Source organism: Mustelus asterias, chromosome 21 (genome assembly GCF_964213995.1).
Source record: "Mustelus asterias chromosome 21, sMusAst1.hap1.1, whole genome shotgun sequence".
NCBI classification, from domain to species: Eukaryota; Metazoa; Chordata; class Chondrichthyes; order Carcharhiniformes; family Triakidae; genus Mustelus; species Mustelus asterias.
In genome coordinates this window covers 58263027-58282823 of record NC_135821.1, presented here as the reverse complement: position 1 = coordinate 58282823, position 19797 = coordinate 58263027, and the positions used below count along the sequence as shown (strand labels likewise).

At 48.0% G+C, this 19797-nt stretch overlaps 1 protein-coding gene across 1 annotated transcript in view; it reads left to right on the top strand.

Moving 5' to 3' along the window:
- The first annotated feature begins 12053 nt into the window (after nucleotides 1-12053).
- The window catches only part of LOC144509305 (amine sulfotransferase-like), a 40088-nt gene continuing 32344 nt past the window's right edge, over nucleotides 12054-19797 (top strand). The window contains exons 1-2 of the mRNA XM_078237948.1: nucleotides 12054-12197; nucleotides 12269-12292. The gene's annotated coding sequence lies outside the window, so the exon portion shown is untranslated. The remainder of the gene's footprint in view (nucleotides 12198-12268; nucleotides 12293-19797) is intronic.

Sequence of the window (19797 nt, the reverse complement as noted above, 5' to 3'; positions counted from 1 at the left end):
TGTGTGTTGTTAAACATGAACGCCACGGACCGCTGGTCCGTGATCAGGGTGAACTGTTTTCCCGCCAAGTAATGGCGCCAGTGCCTGACGGCCTCCAGAATGGCCTGGGCCTCCTTTTCCACCGCTGAATGCCGAATTTCGGGGCCTTGGAGGGTGCGGGAAAAAAATGCAACGGGCCTGCCTGCCTGGTTAAGTGTGGCGGCCAGGGCGAAATCAGATGCATCGCTCTCCACCTGAAAGGGGAAGGACTCGTCTACAGCGTGCATTGTAGCTTTCGCGATGTCGGCTTTCAATTTATCGAAGGCCAATCGGGCCTCTGGCGTTAAGGGAAAAGTTGTGGACTTAATGAGCGGACGGGCTTTGTCCACGTAGTTGGGAACCCACTGCGCATAATAAGAGAAGAAGCCTAAGCATCTTCTCAGTGCTTTTGCACTAGCAGGTAAGGGAAGTTCAGAAAGGGGGCGCATACGGTCTGGATCAGGGCCAATGACCCCGTTTTCCACCACGTATCCTAGGATGGCTAAACAGCGCGTACGAAACACACACTTCTCCCTGTTGTAGGTCAAGTTCAGGCGAGATGCAGTGCGTAGGAAGTTCAGGAGATTCGTGTCGTGGTCCTGCTGGTCATGGCCGCAGATGGTGACATTATCCAGGCACGGGAAGGTAGCCCGCAGCCCGTTCTGGTCCACCATTCGGTCCATAGCACGCTGGAAGACCGAGACCCCATTGGTGACACCAAAGGGAACCCTGAGAAAGTGATACAAGCGACCATCTGCCTCAAAAGCCGTGTATTGTCGGTCCTCTGGGCGAATGGGGAGTTGGTGGTAGGCAGACTTGAGGTCTATGGTGGAGAACACCCGGTACTGCGCAATCTGATTGACCATATCAGATATGCGCGGGAGGGGATACGCATCCAGCTGCGTCTATCGGTTAATGGTCTGACTGTAGTCAATGACCATCCGGGGTTTGTTCCCGCTCTTGACCACCACGACCTGCGCTCTCCACGGACTAGCACTGGGTTGTATGATCCTTTCTTTGAGGAGCCGCTGAACCTCCGATCTAATGAAGATCCGATCCTCAGCGCTGTAACGCCTACTTTTAGTCGCGATGGGCTTGCAGCCTGGCACAAGATTCTGGAACAAGGAGGGTGTGGTGATCTTCAGCGTCGAGAGACTGCAGGCGGGGCGCGTTGGGCAATTTGGAGGCTGCTGCTGTTTTCCCACTGCCAGTGAAGGGAGTGGCCCACCGTACTGTAGGATTACACTCCTCAAGTGGACCATGAAGTTTAGTCCGAGAAGTATTGGCGCGCAAAGATATGGCAACACAAGGAGCTTGAAACGCTCGTAAACTGTGCCTTGCACCTTCAAGGTTACCACGCAACTCCCTAGCACGGCAACAGACCGGGACCTTGATGCCATAGAGATTGTCTGTTTGGCAGATTGAATCTGGAGTCCACACCGCTTCACAGTGTCTGGGTGGATAAAGCTCTCAGTGCTCCCACTGTCAAACAGACAATAAATCACATGGTCATTTACCTGGATATTCATCATAGATTTGTCAAGTCTATGAGGCTTGGCCTGGTCCAGGATGATCAATGCCACCGTTGGTTCATGAGCGCCACTGCAGGCAGCTGAAATCGATGAGGAGGACCCCTGCTGGTCGTTCGTGATCAGTGTCGACCAACATGGCCGCTTCCATGAGTCGCACGTGGGTGAGGGCACCAAACTCAGCGACCCCTGGTGGTCATACTCCTCCGACTCCGTCGACCATAATGGCGTCGTCCTGGTCTCGCACGTGGACGAACCCCGCGATGACTTCGACGACGAAGACCCGAGCTCTGAAGAATCGCAGGCCGCACTGCCGTTCCTGGGTTTAGATCGGCACACTTTTGAATAGTGCCCTTTTTTACCGCATGCGGTGCACAACACAGCTTTAGCGGGACACCGTTGCCGAGTATGCTTTGCTCCTCCACAGAAATAGCACCGCGGGCCGCCCTGGGCTGCTGCTGTCGTCTGGCCCGAGTGTGAGCACGCCATTACGCAGCATTTCGAACCCGAGGGACGAGAAGGGATTAGCGACTGCTCCTGCCACGTTGTCTCCACATGGTCCTCCGGATATAATACTAAGCTTTTGGAGGCCGTCTCGAGCATCTCTGCTAGCTCGATGGCCTGGGTAAGGTTAAGGTTACCCTTCTCCAACAGTTTAAGTCGAATGTACGATGATCCGACCCCGGCCACAAATGCATCTCGGGCGAGGTCGTACATGCTCTGCTCAGCCGACACAGCTTTGCAGTCACAGCCCCTGGCTAGCTGTAGGAGCTCGTTCGCATATTCCTCCATCGTTTCACCAGACTGCCGTCGTCGAGTGGCTAGGAGGTAACGAGCGTGTATCTCATTGGGTGGTTTGATATAGCGCTTCTTCAGAAGCTCGAGGGCCTTGGTATAATCGGTGGCCGCACGGATCGCGAGGTAGACAGTGTCGCTTACCCTCGCGTGGAGGACCCGGAGTCTGTCATCATCTGTGGTGACCGCTGCGGAGGCTGCCAGGTAGTCTTCGAAACACTTCAGCCAGTGGTCGAAGGTGTTAGAAGCGCCCACCGCACGTGGATCTAGCATAAGGCGTTCCGGCTTCAGAATTTGCTCCATACTCTCTCTCTTTTTTTTTTCTCCGACGAGAGTTTAACGATAGTAAATAAAATTGATGCGCTACTCAAACACGAGGCCTGAAGCTCGGTAAATGAAAGGCTTTTATTTACTGTAATGAAGCTGCCAGAACTTATATACACTATCCCAGACTGAAGGGGTCCCGGCCAGAGCAGGGACTCTTATACCTCTCCCAGGAGGTGGAGCCCGACTGGGATGTGCCACAACAGTACAGTACAAAGGTGTAACAACCCCACCCTAACACCAACAGCAACAATAGCACAACCCAACAGTAACATATGTACATCCTTGTAGTACTGGCCAGCCCCTGGCTCAGTACTATCCAGTGGGAACCAACGATGGTTCACCACAGGTATATAACCTTGGGTTGCAAAATTTGGGTCTTTTTCGGGTTGACTTTGCAGCCTAATGAGTGGAGCAGTGCGAGTAATTCATCCAGCAATGTTATATGTTCCTCTTTGGTGTTAGTCTGTGACAATAGATCATCTACATATTGGACCAAGCACTCGGGTCGGGAAAACTTTTCTAGTCCGGTAGCTCGTTGCCTGTGAAAGATGGACGGGGAATTATGGAAACCCTGTGGTAGGTGTTGTAGGTAAAAGATACCTCTGCAAAATAACATTTACAATTGACTGTCTGTCTTTATAAAATGAAAGTTAAAGAATGAGGAAAACATGAATAAATAATTTATATTGATGCCAGGAGCAGTATAAGCCTGGGGAGATCAGCCATGAGGAAGGGTTATGTTTGTGATATATTCTAGGTACAAAATTCATTAACCCTTTAGGTACTAAATTCATTAACCCTTTCCCTTCTTCAGTAGGCAAGTCCAAGTGTATTGCTGTCCTTGGAAGGTAAAGGCAAACTTGTACTGGCAAGACCGATTTAAAGGGATAGACCAGAAGCCGTTACTAATATCTAGTACCGTGAAAAACGTTGCCTGGGCTCCCTGTCTCATCATGGTGACGGGGCTTGTGGCTACTGTGGGGGGCCGTGAGCGTGGTAACCTTATTTAATTCCCGTTAGTCGACCGTTAACCTCCATGATTCATCTACTTCTTTGCGGGCCATATCAGCGCATTATTTGTGGATACCACCCCCTGCTGTAATAGACTATCAATTACTTTGGCCACCTCCCCCTCTGCCTGTCTGGGGAAACCGTATTGTCTCTGTGATTTCGGATCCGGCCCTTCAATTAACACCTCCCCAGGCATCTGGCCACGATCGTAAGAAGCATGTGCCCTGAAGGAACTTTCCTCCGAGAAGAAGACAGATCCTACAATGAGGATATTTCTTGGCCAAGGTATTTGTTAAACTTGGTAGTATCTATTTTCTGTTAAATAATTAAAGTTTATATTCAGTAAGTTAAGAGTTAAAGTTCAGTTGAAAATTGATGTTCAGTTAAGTGTTAAAGTTCAGTAAAAGAGTTACTGAGTTGCAACCGTTTATGTTTGTGTTGGCGAGAAGTATCAAATGAAGAAATATAGTTGAGAAAATTACGGAGTCAATTGTTCTCATTAAACTGGAATGCTTGCAAGGTGTTTAAATTAAAAGCCGGATAATACCTGGGATCAACCAAGTCAACCATCTATGGGTGCCTCTAATGCCAATATATCTTCCTTAGATAAGGGGGCCCGTGACTGGCCACACTCACTGCACCTGCACTCCTGATGCAGCTGGCCCACTGGGAGCACTCTGTATGTTCTGGTAAGTTCTGGTGGGAGTCTGCTAGCTGCTCGTACTCTGTATGCCATTCCATTAGAGTCATCACTAAGGGGAAAAGGACTGCAGTCTCTCTCCAACAACTGAGCAGGGTGATGGTGCTGTTGTGGCTGGAGCCTGAAGCCTGGAGCCTATGTTTCCAGCCCTGCCTCCATTGCTTTCTCTGCCTGCAGTGCTCCATGAAGCAGAGTCCAAGCCATCCCTAGGCCTCAGTCAATTCCCTATCCTGAGCCTTCCTTTGATTCCTGTTTGAGGGACAAAGACTGTTTTCCATTTGCCTTTATTTTGGACTTGTGTAAGACCTTTTGTCCCAGCCGGACTTGTTGAAGCGATGTTCCACACACATCACTGTCCCACTTATCCACTCCCCCCACTACCCACACACATCACTGTCCCCCTTATCCACCTACCCCCCCACTACCCACACACATCACTGTCCCCCTTATCCACCTACCCACTACCCACACACATCACTGTCCCCCTTATCCACCTACCCACTACCCACACACATCACTGTCCCCCTTATCCACCTACCCACTACCCACACACATCACTGTCCCCCTTATCCACCCACCCCCACTACCCACACACATCACTGTCCCCCTTATCCACCCCCCCCACTACCCAAACACATCACTGTCCCCCTTATCCACCCCCCCACTACCCACACACATCACTGTCCCCCTTATCCACCCACCCCCACTACCCACACACATCACTGTCCCCCTTATCCACTCCCCCACTACCCAAACACATCACTGTCCCCCTTATCCACCCCCCCACTACCCACACACATCACTGTCCCCCTTATCCACCCACCCCCACTACCCACACACATCACTGTCCCCCTTATCCACCCCCCCACTACCCAAACACATCACTGTCCCCCTTATCCACCCCCCCACTACCCACACACATCACTGTCCCCCTTATCCACCCACCCCCACTACCCACACACATCACTGTCCCCCTTATCCACCCCCCCATCCACACACATCACTGTCCCCCTTATCCATTCCCCCCACTACCACACACATCACTGTCCCCCTTATCCATCCCCCCCACTACCCACACACATCACTGTCCCCCTTATCCACCCTCCCCCCCACTACCCACACACATCACTGTCCCCCTTATCCACCCTCCCCCCCACTACCCACACATATCACTGTCCCCCTTATCCACCCCCCCATCCACACACATCACTGTCCCCCTTATCCACCCTCCCCCCCACTACCCACACACATCACTGTCCCCCTTATCCATCCCCCCCACTACCCACACACATCACTGTCCCCCTTATCCACCCCCCCCCACTACCCACACACATCATTGTCCCCCTTATCCACCCCCCCATCCACACACATCACTGTCCTCCTTATCCACCCCCCCACTATCCACACATATCGCTGTCCCCCTTACCCACCCCCCCATTACACACACACATCACTGTCCCCCTTATCCACCCCCCCCCACTACCCACACACATCAGTGTCCCCCTTATCCACCCCCCCATCCACACACATCACTGTCCCCCTTATCCACCCCCACCACTACCCACACATATCGCTGTCCCCCTTACCCACCCACCCACCACCCCCCCCCCCCCCCCCGCCCCCCACCCGCTACAAAGAACAAAGAACAGTACAGCACGGGAAACAGGCCCTTTGGCCCTCCAAGCCTGTGCTGCTCCATGGTCCAACTAGGCCAATCGTTTGTATCCCTCCATTCCCAGGCTGCTCATGTGACTATCCAGGTAAGTCTTAAATGATGTCAGCGTGCCTGCCTCCACCACCCTACTTGGCAGCGCATTCCAGGCACCCACCACCCTCTGTGTAAAAAACGTCTCTCTGATATCTGAGTTATACTTCGCCCCTCTCACCTTGAGCCCGTGACCCCTCGTGATCGTCACCTCCGACCTGGGAAAAAGCTTCCCACTGTTCACCCTATCTATACCCTTCATAATCTTGTACACCTCTGTTAGATCTCCCCTCATTCTCTGTCTTTCCAGGGAGAACAACCCCAGTTTACCCAATCTCTCCTCATAGCTAAGACGCTCCATTCCAGGCAACATCCTGGTAAACCTTGTCTGCACTCTCTCTAACGCCTCCACGTCCTTCTGGTAGTGCGGCGACCAGAACTGGACGCAGTACTCCAAATGTGGCCTAACCAGTGTTCTATACAGCTGCATCATCAGACTCCAGCTTTTATACTCTATACCCCGTCCTATAAAGGCAAGCATACCATATGCCTTCTTCACCACCTTCTCCACCTGTGGATTTGTGGACTTGCACACCTAGGTCCCTCTGTGTTTCTATACTCCTGATGACTCTGCCATTTATTGTATAACTCCTCCCTACATTATTTCTTCCAAAATGCATCACTTTGCATTTATCCGGATTAAACTCCATCTGCCACCTCTCCGCCCAATTTTCCAGCCTATCTATATCCTGCTGTATTGCCCGACAATGCTCTTCGCTATCCGCAAGTCCAGCCATCTTCGTGTCATCCGCAAACTTGCTGATTACACCAGTTACACCTTCTTCCAAATCATTTATATATATCACAAATAGCAGAGGTCCCAGTACAGAGCTACCCAGACCGATTACCACCCCTGCCCCCTCCCCCCCCCCCCCCCCCCCACCGATCGCCCGCAGAGTGGCAGCGGACTCCCCTGCCCCCCTCCCCCCACCAGAGGTCCATTTGCCTCCTCCCCCCATCAGTGAGCGATCGGGCCTCCCCCCCCCCACCAGACAACAATCTGGTCTCACTCATTCCCCCCCCCCCACCAAGAGAATGGTCTGGCCTCACTGACCCCCCCCCCTCCCCACCCCCCCCCCACCAGACAACAATCTGGTCTCACTCATCCGCCCCCCCCCCCCCCCCCCCCCCCCGCAAGAGAATGGTCTGGCCTCACTGACCCCCCCCCCCCCCCCGCCCCCGGAGGAACATCTGACCCGCCTCCTCCTCCCTCCACCACCAGACAACAATCGGCCCTCCCCCCCACCACCAGACAACGATCGGCCCTCCCCCCCACCACCAGACAACGATCGGCCCTCCCCCCCACCACCAGACAACGATCGGCCCTCCCCCCCACCACCAGACAACGATCAGCCCTCCTCGCCCCCCCCCACCACGATCGACCCTGCACCCCCCCCCCTCCCCCCCCAGAGATACATCTGACCCGCCTCCTCCTCCTCCCTCCCCACCACTGATCTGAGTCAGAAAACAAAGGACAATACAGCACAGGAACAGGCCCTTTGGCCCTCCAAGCCTGCGCCACTCATGTACCCAACTAGACCATTTGTTTGTATCCCTCTATTCCCAGCCTATTCATGTGGCTACCTAGACAAGTCTTAAATGATCCCAGCGTGTCCGCCTCAATCACCTTGCTTGGGAGTGCATTCCAGGCCCCCACCACCCTCTGTAAAATACATCCCCCTGACATCTGTGTTGAACCTTGCCCCCCTCACCTTGAACCCGTGACCCCTTGTGTTCGTCACCTCCAACCTGGGAAAAAGCTTCCCACTGTTCACCCGATCTATGCCCTTCATAATTTTATACACCTCTATTAGGTCACCCCTCATCCTCCATCTTTCCGGCGAGTACATCCCCAGTTTACCCAATCTCTCCTCATAGCTAAGACCCTCCATACCAGGCAACATCCGGGTAAACCTTTTCTCGACTCTCTCCAAAGCCTCCACGTCCTTCTGGTAGTGTGGCGACCAGAACTGGACGCAGTATTCCAAATGTGGCTTAACCAACGTTCTATACAGCCGCAACATCATATGCCAACTTTTATATTCTATGCCCCGTCCAATAAAGGCAAGCATGCCATACGCCTTCTTCATCATCCTCTCTACCTGTGCTGCCACCTTTAAGGATCTGTGGACTTGTACACCCAGGTCCCTCTGTGTGTCTATACTCCTGATGGTTCTGCCATTTATTGTATAGCTCCCCCTTACATTGGATCTACCGAAATGCATCACTCCGCATTTATCTGGATTAAATTCCATCTGCCATTTCTCCGCCCAATGTTCCAGCCTATCTATATCCTGCTGTATTCTCTGACAATGTTCCTCACTATCCGCAACTCCAGCAATCTTCGTGTCGTCCGCAAACTTACTGATCACACCAACTACATCTTCCTCCAAATCATTTATATATATCACAAACAGCAGAGGTCCCAGTACAGAGCCCTGTGGAACACCACTAGTCACAGACCTCCAACCGGAAAAAGACCCCTCCACAGTTACCCTCTGTCTTCTATGACTAAGCCAGTTCTCCACCCATCTAGCTAGCTCACCTTTTATCCTGTGAGATTTAACCTTTTGCACCAGCCTGCCATGAGGGACCTTGTCAAATGCTCTACTAAAATCCATATAGACGACATCTACGACCCTTCCCTTGTCAATCGTTTTTGTTACCTCCTCAAAAAACTCAACCAAATTTGTGAGGCATGACCTCCCTCGTACAAAACCATGCTGTCTATTGCTAATGAGATTATTCAGTTCTAAATGCGCATATATCCTATCTCTAAGAATCTTCTCCAACAACTTCCCTACCACGGACGTCAAGCTCACCGGCCTATAATTACCCGGGTTATCCTTGCTACCCCTCTTAAATAACGGGACCACATTTGCTATCCTTCAATCCTCTGGGACCTCACCTGTGTCCAGCGAAGAGACAAAGATTTCTGTTAGAGGCCCAGCAATTTCATCTCTTGCCTTCCTGAGGAATCTAGGATAGATGCCATCTGGCCCTGGGGATTTGTCTGTCTTAATGTTTCCTAAAAAACCTAATACTTCCTCCTTGTAATTGAGATTTTTTCTAACGGGTCAACACATCTCTCTGAGACACTACCAGTCAACATGTCCCTTTCCTTTGTGAATACTGATGCAAAGTATTCATTTAGGATCTTACCTACTTCCTTTGGTTCTAAGCATAATTCCCCTCCTTTGTCCGATTCTTCCCCTAACAACCCTCTTGTTCCTAACGTATGTATAAAATGCCTTAGGATTCTCCTTAATCCTGTCTGCCAAGGACATTTCGTGACCCCTTTTTGCCCTTCTAACTCCCTGTTTGAGTTCTTTTCTACTTTCCATTGGAAGCTCAGAACGCACTCTTCAGCAGCTGGAGCGCCTGATTCAGACTTTTATTTAGCAGGTCCATTATGGCGCGGTTCCGGATTGGCAAACGTGGTGGTAAAGGGGGAAATGCTGATAAAGTTGGGCGGGCAGTTCATTAAATCGCTGTTGCACCCGTTTTGGGCGCAAAGCGGATCGCCGCCATTCCCAGGTTTCAGTAAAGTGGCAATCTGCACGGGAGTGGATCGCATTAATGGCCTCACACCCGACTTCACCACATTTCCGAGCCCGAAAACGGGTGTGATGCAATGGTAAAATCGGGCCCTTTATGTCATTCTCACCACTTGATTGTCGTATTATTGACAAATTTGGCAATAGTACATTCACTTCCCTCATCCAAGTCATTAATATATTGTAAGTAATTGTGACCCCAGCATGGATCCCTGTGGCACTCCACCAGTAAGAAGTCTCGCAATGCCAGGTTAACGTCCAACAGGTTTATTTGGTAGCAAAATCCACTAGTTACACGTTGTCACCCTGAAAATGTACCTCTAATTCCAACTTTCTGTCTTCCATTGGTTAGCCCAACCTCTATCCATGCTAATATACTAGCCTTAATACCATAGGCTCTTATCTTATTAAGTAGCCTTTTGTGTGGTCCTTATTGAACGCTTTTTGAAAATGTAAGTATATTACATTTACTTGATCCTCTTTGTCTATTCTGCTCGTTGCCACTTCAAAGAATTCTAATAGATTTTTTCAGACATGACTTCCTCTTCGTGAAGCCAAGCTTCAAGAAGTGAATCAAGAAGTGTTTGATTATATTGCATATTTCTAAATACTTTGTTATTACATCATTTATCATAGACTCTAATATTTTCCCAATGACATAAGTTAAGATAACTGGCCTACAGTGCCAATGGGGCGGCACAGTGGTTAGCACTGCTGCCTCACAGCACCAGGAACCCAGGTTCAATTCCGGCCTCTGGTCATTGTCTGTGTGGAGTTTACACATTCTCCCCGTGTCTGCGTGGGTTTGCTCCGGTTTCCTCTCACAATCCAAAGATGTGCGAATTAGGTTGATTGGTCACGCTAAATTGACCCTAGTATCAGGGGGATTAGCAGGGTAAATATGTGGGATTATGGGAATAGGGCCTGGGTGGGATTGTGGTCGGTGCAGACTCAATGGGCCAAATGGCCTCCTTCTGCACTGTAGGGATTCTATGATAGTTACTTGTTTTTTGTCTTTCTCCTTTTTTGAATAAAGGTGTTACATTGGCAGTTATCCAATTCTCTGGAACTTTTCCAGAATTTCAGGATTCTTGGAAGATTACTACCAGTGCATCCACTATCACTGTCATTACTTCCTTTAATATCCTGGGATGCAATCCATCAGGGCCAGGGTATTTATCAGCCTTTAGCCCCAGTAGTTTCCCTAGTACATTTCCACTGGCAATTATTATTATATTTGTTTCCTCCCCCCATCTGCTCCTTGATTATTTAGTATTTTTGGAATGTGAACACTGACACAAAATATTTGTTTAACTCCTCTGCCATTTCCTGATTTCCCCATTATTATTTTCCCAATCAAATTCTCGAAATAAAGTTCACAATTCAGAAGGGAATTTTGAACAGTTAAGTAATTTACTAATATTCATGAATGATATAGCCATATAAGGATAAAGAAATGGGGTTAAACACAGATAACACCCACATTTGCAAAAGATGAGCTATCAAATCAGAAACAGAATAAAGATAGGGGATGGAACGAATGAAGATACATCCTTGGAAGGATTTCTCCATACTGTCCTCCAAATCATGATGTCCAACTGATCTAGATAAATGAAATCAAACCACGGGTAATGTCAAGAGTAAGCAGTAGCAATGAATGGCACATTGAATGTGCAAGATTAATTGGAAAGAGAATAGATGCAAATACATTGCTGACCATGGCCTCCAGTTTGACCATCTCCACTGCTGTGTTCCCTCTCTGTCAATTAGAATTATGATGTGGAGATGCCAGCGTTGGACTGGGGTAAACACAGTAAGAAGTCTCACAACACCAGGTTAAAGTCCAACAGGTTTATTTGGTAGCAAAAGCCACTAGCTTTCGGAGGTAAGTAGGAGTTCTGTTCACAAACAGGGCATATAAAGACACAAACTCAATTTACAAAATAATGGTTGGAATGCCCTGTTTGTGAACAGAACTCCCACTTACCTGACGAAGGAGCAGTGCTCCAAAAGCTAGTAGCTTTTGCTACCAAATAAACCTGTTGGACTTTAACCTGGTGTTGTGAGACTTCTTACTGAATTAGAATTATGGCATATTTGTTCTCAATATGACTTCACAGATAGATGAAGGTCAGAACTGCAATCAGTTGTTATAAAATAATAAATAGAAAAGAATGAGGAAATCAGAAGAATGTTTGCAGTGTAAAGTTCTCCTTCAATCATTTTGATTGGAAAGAAGTTCTTCAATCATTTTGATGGACAATAGATCATATTTTTAAAATCATTTGATCCCTCGCAGAAGGATTTCACAATGATCAGGAAATAGAAGCAATTGACACCAAGACCAGAGGCAGCGAACCCTCCTCTTCTTGTATTCTTCTTTCAGTTGCGTGACAATTTGTCCTGCAGTATCAGCTGAAACGCGAGGGAAAATAGGACCTGGTGGCAGTCGGCAGCACGGGGCAGAGGCAAGGAACAGCACCGAGCAGAGACAGCTGAGAAGCACCGAGCAGAGACAGGGAACAGCACCGAGCAGAGACAGCTGAGAAGCACCGAGCAGAGACAGGTGAGAAGCACCGAGCAGAGACAGGTGAGAAGCACCGAGCAGAGACAGGGAACAGCACCGAGCAGAGACAGGGAACAGCACCGAGCAGAGACAGGGAACAGCACCGAGCAGAGACAGGGAACAGCACCGAGCAGAGACAGCTGAGAAGCACCGAGCAGAGACAGCTGAGAAGCACCGAGCAGAGACAGCTGAGAAGCACCGAGCAGAGACAGGGAACAGCACCGAGCAGAGACAGGTGAGAAGCACCGAGCAGAGACAGGGAACAGCACCGAGCAGAGACAGGTGAGAAGCACCGAGCAGAGGCAGGGAACAGCACCGAGCAGAGGCAGGGAACAGCACCGAGCAGAGGCAGGGAACAGCACCGAGCAGAGGCAGGGAACAGCACCGAGCAGAGGCAGGGAACAGCACCGAGCAGAGGCAGGGAACAGCACCGAGCAGAGGCAGGGAACAGCACCGAGCAGAGGCAGGGAACAGCACCGAGCAGAGGCAGGGAACAGCACCGAGCAGAGGCAGGGAACAGCACCGAGCAGAGGCAGGGAACAGCACCGAGCAGAGGCAGGGAACAGCACCGAGCAGAGACAGGGAACAGCACCGAGCAGAGACAGGGAACAGCACCGAGCAGAGACAGCCGAGAAGCACCGAGCAGAGACAGGGAACAGCACCGAGCAGAGACAGCTGAGAAGCACCGAGCAGAGACAGGGAACAGCACCGAGCAGAGGCTGTCAGTCGGATCTAAAAGTGCTATCTAATCCTGTTCAATTCTCGGGAATTAACAATGGAAAATAAATGTATCGAGTGGCTAATTTACAAATAATCTGCTTTCCCAACTGGAAAACCTTCCGTGGGGAGGATGATTAGTGTTAGCAGTCCGACTACGTTTCAATTAGGTTCAGTTACGAAAACATAACAGACCCCTTTCCCGGCCCCACTGGTTCAATCAGTACAGTGCCTCAGAAATCTAGACGACTGTCCAGCTAATTCCTAAAAATCTCCTCCAGTGTAACAGATCAAAACATAGAAGAGTACAACAAACTACAATTGTAAATCAAAGCTTAAATCCTGGCATTCAATTCTAATTAGAGAATGCCTGGAGAAATAGACTTCTCTGTGAAATTATTCATTACTAATGTTTTCTCCATGCTGCCAATGAGAGCTGTATATGTAAATAAAAATGACCATTTATGATCAAAGTCCGCCTCCGTTTTAATACTGGAGAGTTACTTCACTTTTTAAAATGTGTATCTGATCGATTTGCTGCCTCCCTTGCTCTTCTTACTAAACTAGACCAGTCAGATTAGTCATGACAAACCCTTCTCCGATTGCAGTTGCAGCTGCTTAGAAATAATGGGTTATGTCTCGATTACAGTTTTGGGAAGGTGTTGAAATTAATCGCACAGCTATTGATCTACAACTCTCAAACGGTAAGAGTGTGTTCCTACCGATTAAGGCTGTTAATTGCTTTCAATTTGTGTATATTAAGAATGTTGACAATGTTGTTTATAAAATTTATTCCAGTTAATCTTGCTGCTCCACCCACATTTGTTCTCAATATGACTTCACAGATAGATGAAGGTCAGAACTGCAATCAGTTGTTATAAAACAATGAATAGAAAAGAATGAGGAAATCAGAAGAATGTTTGCAGTGTAAGTTCTCCTTCAATCATTTTGATTGGAAAAAAGTTCTTCAATCATTTTGATGGACAATAGATCATATTTTAAAAATCATTTGATCACTTGCAGAAGGATTTCACAATTATCAGGAAATAGAAGCAATCTGCAAAAGAGAAGGGAAGCAGTGTTTAAAGTAATGTTTTTATACCATTTTTATAAGTATCCTGGGTGGATTTAGAGCCATAGAGGTTTACAGCATGGAAATAGGCTCTTCGGCCCAACTTGTCCATGCCGCCTTTTTGTTTAACCACTAAGTTAGTCCCAATTGCCTGCGTTTGGCCCATCTCCCTCTATACCCATCTTACCCATATAATTGTCTAAATGCTTTTTAAAAGACAAATTTGTCCACTACTACCTCTGGCAGCTTGTTCCAGACACACTCACCACCCCCTGTGTGAAAAAATTGTCCCTCTGGACCCTTTTGTATCTCTCCCCTCTCACCTTAAACCAAAGCCCTCTAGTTTTAGATTCCCCTACCTTTGTGAAAAGATGTTGACTATCTAGCTGATCTATGCCCCTCATTATTTTATAGACCTCTATAAGATCACCCCTAAGCCTCCTAAACTCCAGGGGAAAAAGTCCCAGTCTATCCAGCCTCTCCTTTACTACTCAAACTATCAAGTCCCAGTTGCATCCTAGTAAATCTTTTCTACACTCTTTCTAGTTTAAAAATATCCTTTCTATATTAGGGTGACCAGAACTGTACACAGTATTACAATTGTGGTCTTACTAATGTCTTGTACAACTTCAAGAAGACATCCCAACTCCTGTATTCAATATTCTGACCAATGAAACAAAGCATGCTGAATGCCTTCTCCACCACTTTGTCCACCAGTGACTCCAGTTTCAAGGAGCTCTTTGTTCTATAACTCCCCCCCCTAATGCCCTACCATTAACTGAGTAAGTCCTGCCCTGGTTCGATCTACCAAAATACAACACCTCACACTTATTTAAATTAAACTCCATCTGCCATTCATCAGCCCGCTGGCCCAATTGATCAAGATCCCATTGCAATCCTAGATAACCTTCTTCACTATCCACTATACCATTAGTGTACAATTGCGGAAGGACATAGATAAGATGGTAGTCTGGGCAGATAGGTGGCAGATGAAGTTCAGTGTAGTAGTGATGCATTTTGGTAGGAAGAACATGGATAGACAATATAAATTCAGGGGTACAATGCTAATGGGGTGTAGCAACAGAGTGTATATGTGTATAGATTATTGAAGGTGGCAGATAGGTGGAGAGAGCAGTTAATAAAATGTACAGTATCCAGGGCTTTATTAAGAGGGGCAGGTAATACAAAAGCAAGGAGGTTGTGTTAAAATTATATAAGACATTAGTTAGACCTCAGCTGGAATATTGTGTACAGTTCCAGGTGTCACACTATAGGAATGCACAGGAGGGAGTGCAAAAGAGGTTTACAACAATGGTTCCAGGGATGAGAAACTTCAGTTATGAAGATAGATTGGAGAGGTTGGGACTGTTTTCCTTGAAGTGAAGAAGGCTAAGTGGAGATTTGATAAGAGATATTCAAAATCATGAGGGGTCTGGACAGAGTAGATAAGGGAGAAACTGTTCTCGCTTGTAAAAAGATCAAGAACGAGAGGGTGCAAATGTAAAGTGAGATGCAAAAGAAGTAAATGTGATGTGAGAAAAAATGTTTTCACACAATGGGTTTGGAATACACCGCCTGAAAGTGTGGTGGAGGCAAGTTCAGTCGAGGCATTCAAAAGGGCATTAGATGACTATTTGAAGAGAAGTGTCACAAGTAGGCTTACATTAACACTGCAGTGAAGTTACTGCAAAAATTCCCTAGTCGCCACACTCTGGCGCCTGAGGGAGATTTTAACTTGGCCAATGCACCTAACCAGCACATCTTTTGGCCTCTGGGAGGAAACTAGAGCACCTAGAGAAACACACGCAGACACAGGGAGACGTGTAAACTCCACACAGACAGTGACCCAAGCCGGGAATCGAACTCGAGTCCCTGGCACTGTGAGGCAGCAGTGCTAACCACTGTGCAACCGTGCCGTGGGGCAGACTATGGTGCTTTAACAATGATAACTTCTACGTGAAGCCAATAGGATCCGGTGCAGGCAACCTAGGCTAGTAAGTAGGCCGCACGAGTGGCCCGCCTTCATCTCAGTGAGCCACAAGATTGAAATCGGACATGTTCACCAACTATGGCCCTTGAATAAGATTAAGTACATTTAATTCATGTGACTCCAAACCAAAAGAGGTCACGAGATGTTCTTGGCAGGCAGGATTAAGGAGAATCCTAAGGCATTCTATTTATACGTTAGGAACAAAAGAGTTGTCAGGGAGAAAATCGGACCTCTCAGGGACAAAGGAGGGGAATTATGCTTAGAACCCAAGGGAATAGGGGAGATCCTAAATGAATGCTTTGCATCGGTATTCACGAAGGAGAGGGACGTGTTAACCGGGAGTGTCTCGGAGGGAGGTGTTGACCCGTTAGAGAAAATCTCCATTACAAGAGAGGAAGTGTTAGGTTTTTTAGGGAACATTAAAACTGACAAAGCCCCAGGGCCTGATGGCATCTATCCTCGACTGCTCAGGGAGGCAAGAGATGAAATTGCTGGGCCTCTGACGGAAATCTTTGTCACTTCTTTGGAAACGGGTGAGGTCCCTGAGGATTGGAGGATAGCGAATGTGGTCCCGTTGTTTAAGAAGGGTAGCAGGGATAACCCAGGAAATTATAGGCCGGTGAGCTTGACGTCCGTGGTAGGGAAGTTGTTGAAGAGGATTCTTAGAGACAGGATGTATGTGCATTTAGAACGGAACAATCTCATTAGTGACAGACAGCATGGTTTTGTAAGAGGGAGGTCGTGCCTTACAAATTTGGTGGAGTTTTTTGAGGAAGTGACAAAAACGGTTGACGAAGGAAGGGCCGTGGATGTCGTCTATATGGATTTCAGTAAGGCATTTGACAAAGTCCCACATGGCAGGTTGGTTAAGAAGGTTAAGGCTCATGGGATACAAGGAGAAGTGGCTAGATGGGTGGAGAACTGGCTTGGCCATAGGAGACAGAGGGTAGTGGTCGAAGGGTCTTTTTCCGGCTGGAGATCTGTGACCAGTGGTGTTCCGCAGGGCTCTGTACTGGGACCTCTGCTATTTGTGATATATATAAATGATTTGGAAGAAGGTGTAACTGGTGTAATCAGCAAGTTTGCGGATGACACGAAGATGGCTGGACTTGCGGATAGCGAAGAGCATTGTCGGGCAATACAGCAGGATATAGATAGGCTGGAAAATTGGGCGGAGAGGTGGCAGATGGAGTTTAATCCGGATAAATGCAAAGTGATGCATTTTGGAAGAAATAATGTAGGGAGGAGTTATACAATAAATGGCAGAGTCATCAGGAGTATAGAAACACAGAGGGACCTAGGTGTGCAAGTCCACAAATCCTTGAAGGTGGCAACACAGGTGGAGAAGGTGGTGAAGAAGGCATATGGTATGCTTGCCTTTATAGGACGGGGTATAGAGTATAAAAGCTGGAGTCTGATGATGCAGCTGTATAGAACGCTGGTTAGGCCACATTTGGAGTACTGCGTCCAGTTCTGGTCGCCGCACTACCAGAAGGACGTGGAGGCGTTAGAGAGAGTGCAGAGAAGGTTTACCAGGATGTTGCCTGGAATGGAGGGTCTTAGCTATGAGGAGAGATTGGGTAAACTGGGGTTGTTCTCCCTGGAAAGACGGAGAATGAGGGGAGATCTAATAGAGGTGTACAAGATTATGAAGGGTATAGATAGGGTGAACAGTGGGAAGCTTTTTCCCAGGTCGGAGGTGACGATCACGAGGGGTCACGGGCTCAAGGTGAGAGGGGCGAAGTATAACTCAGATATCAGAGGGGCGTTTTTTACACAGAGGGTGGTGGGGGCCTGGAATGCGCTGCCAAGTAGGGTGGTGGAGGCAGGCACGCTGACATCGTTTAAGACTTACCTGGATAGTCACATGAGCAGCCTGGGAATGGAGGGATACAAACGATTGGTCTAGTTGGACCAAGGAGCGGCACAGGCTTGGAGGGCCGAAGGGCCTGTTTCCTGTGCTGTACTGTTCTTTGTTCTTTGAGTATTTCATAATGAGTCATAGAAAATATTTAATCATTTATATATTAATAGAACTGTCATCAACTTCAAATGGTAAAAACAAATTGACACTTTGGACACAGAGGGAGTGCATGGCTCTCACACTAAGGTCGAAATATTCTGGCCGCACTTGTCCCAAAATCAGAAAATGGCACCTGAGGTCAACGTACTTTTGCATTGTCTGCCCCCTGCCCGCTATGATTCCCGTGGCGGGCACGACAGGAAAGTTCCCCCTCAATCTTTTATGGAATCAGCACGTACCTCACTTCACTTGCCTTTGCTTTATGTGTGTATCACTTCATTCATACTGGTAAGAGAAACGTTACGTGGACAGAAATCAGCGGAATGTGGCAACTCTGTACATGGGCAATGGTCAACAAAATGTCTCATGGGCTGTATGCAGAACCCTGGTGGCCACAGGTTGCCCACCACTGGTCCAGTGTAACAGTAAACTAATTCTCTTCAACCTCAGCCAGAGGGAGCTTGACTCCAGCACACATAATTATAATTTCCCCGAGTATTGTAAAGATCTGGGTGAGAACTCCTCAGAAATTATTCTCCAGTGGATTTTGCATATTTGAATTTTCAGAAGGCTTTTGATACAGTTTCACACAGGAGGTTAGTGAGCCAATTAGAAACATGCATTAGGGGATAATATAACAGCATGAATTAAGGATTGATTAACAGACAGAAACAGAGAGTAGGAATAAACAAGTCATTCTCAGGTTGGCAGGCTGCGACAAGGTGGGTGGCGCAAAGATCTGTTCTTGGGCTCTAGCTATTCACAATCTATATCAATGATTTGGATGTGGGATCCAATGTAATATTTCTGAGTTGGTGATGACACAAAACTCTGGTAATGTGAGTTGTGAGGAGGATGTAAAAAGGCTTTAAAGGGATTCAGACAGGCTAAGTGAGTGAGGACATGGCAAAGGCAATAATTGTTATCCACTTTTATCAATGTGCCTGCCTCAAAACTTTCTCAGACCACTGAACAGCTGGGATTCTGGAGGATACAGAGATTATAGAAACATAGAAAACTACAGCACAAAACAGGCCCTTCGGCCCCACAAGTTGTGCCGAACGTATCCCTACCTTTTAGGCCTATCTATAACCCTCCATCCTATTAAGTCCCATGTACTCATCCAGGAGTTTCTTAAAATACCCTATTGAGTTTGCCTCCACCACCACTGACGGCAGCCGATTCCACTCGCCCACCACCCTCTGTGTGAAAAACTTCCCCCTAACATTTCCCCTGTACCTACCCCCCAGCACCCTAAACCTGTGTCCTCCCGTAGCAGCCATTTCCACTCTGGGAAAAAGCCTCTGAGAGTTCACCCGATCTATGCCTCTCAACATCTTATATACCTCTATTAGGTCTCCTCTCATCCTACGTCTCTCCAAGGAGAAAAGACCAAGCTCCCTCAGCCTATCCTCATAAGGCATACCACTCAATCCAGGCAACATCCTTGTAAATCGCCTCTGCACCCTTTCAATCTTTTCCACATCCTTCCTGTAATGAGGCGACCAGAATTGAGCACAGTACTCCAAGTGGGGTCTGACGTATTTATTAACCTTGTGGGGAGCGCAGGGTAGATTGACCGGAATGTGACCTGGATTCCAGTGGTTAGGCCGAGAGATTAAACACAAAGCGGGGATGTATTCTCTGAGATTTCAGGCTGATTTTCCTGACATTAAGATGAAGAGGTGATGCTGACGGAGAGAATAAGAACATAAGAACTAGGAGCA